The following is a 2,909-nucleotide window of genomic DNA, read 5'->3' on the forward strand; positions in this document are numbered from 1 at the left end:
GTGTGAGAAACACAGTTTCTAAAAGAAAATTTGCTTGCACGAAATTCAAGTGCAGAAATGTGCATGTTTCATGTGGACTGTGCCATGCGCATGTACCCCTCCCACCCTCGGGTGCGGTTCACTTTTGTGTAAAGCACCTAGCCTGAGGGCTGACGTTACCAGGTTGTGTAAATAAATTAAAGCAACAAATTATGTTTAAAAGCTTCTCCCTCAGGCCAGGGAAAACCAAGATCCATTATTCATGGCTCTTACTGCCAGGAATCTAAAGGCAGGTGTGTGCTTGAGCGCGAGTGTGTCTGTCGGTATTTTTTGTCAATTATTCAAAGATTAACCGCCCTTACCTCATCACATTATCTTGCTGATGAAATTGAATATCATTTACATTGTGAAACCGGTAATGAAACCACAACAACGGGCACTGCTCCTTTTCACGCCGCAGTAAATGGAGAGATTCTGGTTGAAATCTGATGCCAAAAACAAGTAAAAGCTGACATTTCAGCTCACTTTCCATCAGATATTAGTGAAAAGGGAGAAAAGAAACAGAAGAGACAACATAGCAAGAAGACAAAAGAAAGCCTTGAAAAACCTCCTATTTAGGGGCTTAAAAAATAAGAAGTTCATATTTTGGTGATAATTTAAGTAAAATAAAATGTATTAGAGTAACTGGATAGAAGCTCTACAGTGTTTTCCAGTCAGGTGCGTTATAATTCTATCAGCATACACAGGTTGGGGGAGGTTTAAAAGGATCTCCAACAGCACTTACTTCACACATGACCACACCACTCTAGCTTCACACTGTAATATATTAAATCCTAAAATAGAAAAGTAGTATCAGGTAAATGATAAGTGGTAGGAACGTTTGTGCCGGGGTTGCTGTTGGCTGGGGGAGGAAAAATAAGGAGGACTCACTGGAGTAATACATGGCCCTCGTGCATCTGTGTGTTATGCCTACAGTTAAATAATATACACCCACATTAGTAGCAGAACAACAAATATTAAAAGCAAGTTAAAGACTTAAAACATTACTTATTTTTGCTTCTTTGACTGTCATGTGTAAACGTGTTGCTAGCAGTTAGCGGACCCAAATTGCAGACCCTGAGACTGATTCAGAACTCACACAGTTTGTGGTGGGGCTCGGGAAACTAAACACAAAACAACTGAAAACACAGTCTAAACTGAAATCTAGAGCTTAATAGTTACGTCAGTCCTGTCAATATTTGAATCGATCCGCTGCTCAAAAGGCACCTGGTGTGGCAGCACAGAGTGGGCTTACGCAAGCTTGGCAAATACCCATGTATTTTCCTTTGCTGCTTCTGTTTGTCTGCACCTCTAATACACCCTGTTATTACAAAATATGTATTTCATTTATTTTAAAGAAAAACTCAAAGATGAAGATCATTCTGAAGTTAAGAAAATCTAAGAAAAGCCACATATGCCCTGTTAATCGACACAAAAAGCCTTACAACATGCTAATCCAAGAGTTTAGAGTTGCTAACTTTTTTATGTTTACTATCTAATTTTTCTGCAATAAAGTGGACAAGCATATTTCCCCATTTACTAAATTCTTCATTTAATCCGCAGTAATGTGATCATTGTAAAGCAATCCCATTTCTCATACTGCGTCCTTTTGTTTAAGGTGGTGTATATAATCAAACTTCATTAACACTAGTCATCATTAGCTACTAAATCATCATCTGGTTATAGTATACATTAGAGAGAATGGATGCTAAAAGTCCTAACCTCTCCTAAGGTAAGTGACTATTTTTCATATTCACTTATAGCTATAAGCATGCAATGATGAGAAAAAGCCTGGGATAAAACTGTCTTGCATAATTTCTATTTAAAACTCTTCCTAAGCATGGTTTGAATAGATAATAATGTATAATGCAATGTAATTTAGTGAATCGACTCCCTGTTCAGTTAGATTTTCTACTACACCAATGTGCTCACCCCAGCGTGCTTAAAATCCATTACAGCTGCAACAAAGTTATGATTTCATTATAATTTCAATTTAAGTTCATGATTTCATTATACTGGAAACTCATTCCCAAAATACTGGTTACCAGCTGCAGCAGTACGGCTGGTATTGTAATAACCTTGTGTATGTTTGTGCATGTGTGTGATCTTTAAATATTTATATGCCTTACTGCAGCCTTTTATCAATGCAATAGTGTTGCAATCATCTACAGTATATTCACCAAACTTTTTAGGTTTTTAGTTTAGTTTATGCTGGATTCACAGATGTTAAAATGCCTGAAGGACTGGAAGTTAGAATTAGCTCATTAGCATTTTTGTACTTTAAAAGAACATTAGCTGATGCAGATGAGCTAGGTAGGTTACCAGTATCCAAAACTGATGATCAAAACAATTTAAAAACCAACAATATGTAGCACTTGGTAAAGTGTAAAGCTAAAATATGTCTAAAACATTGCATAAATCTGTTGATATTTGGGCTATTCAGCCGTATGTTTGGGTTTTTTGGCTGCTACATGTTTCCACCAGTAGAGGGCAGTCACGGCAAAAAGTAAAGAATAATGTTCTGTAAAAAATGAGAAAAGCTTGCTTGGGTTTTGTATGTAAAAGCCACGGTTCTGGAGTACCCAAATAAACTCGGTTTGGTGTTTACACCAAGTTGTCCTGGAGTGGTGTAATAAATACAGATTTTTATAACCTCCATAGCCTTAGCTAAAAAGTTAAACATTGGCTAAAATTTAGCTAAATGCAAATGAATCCCAAGGCTGTTCAATTTTAACGCATATGTTTAGTAATATCTGACTCAAAAAGAGCATTTTTATTTTACTTTTACTAGCTAGTGTAGGTGCTAGACCATCTAGACCAAGGTGAAACACTCATGAATTATTATTGTTAATTAATTAATAATGGAGAAATGTTGGCTCACTCTTCTTAAC

The sequence above is a fragment of the Pundamilia nyererei genome, unplaced genomic scaffold (assembly GCF_000239375.1).
Source record: "Pundamilia nyererei isolate P.nyererei 1_Seehausen unplaced genomic scaffold, PunNye1.0 scaffold00013, whole genome shotgun sequence".
In the NCBI taxonomy this organism is placed as follows: domain Eukaryota; kingdom Metazoa; phylum Chordata; class Actinopteri; order Cichliformes; family Cichlidae; genus Pundamilia; species Pundamilia nyererei.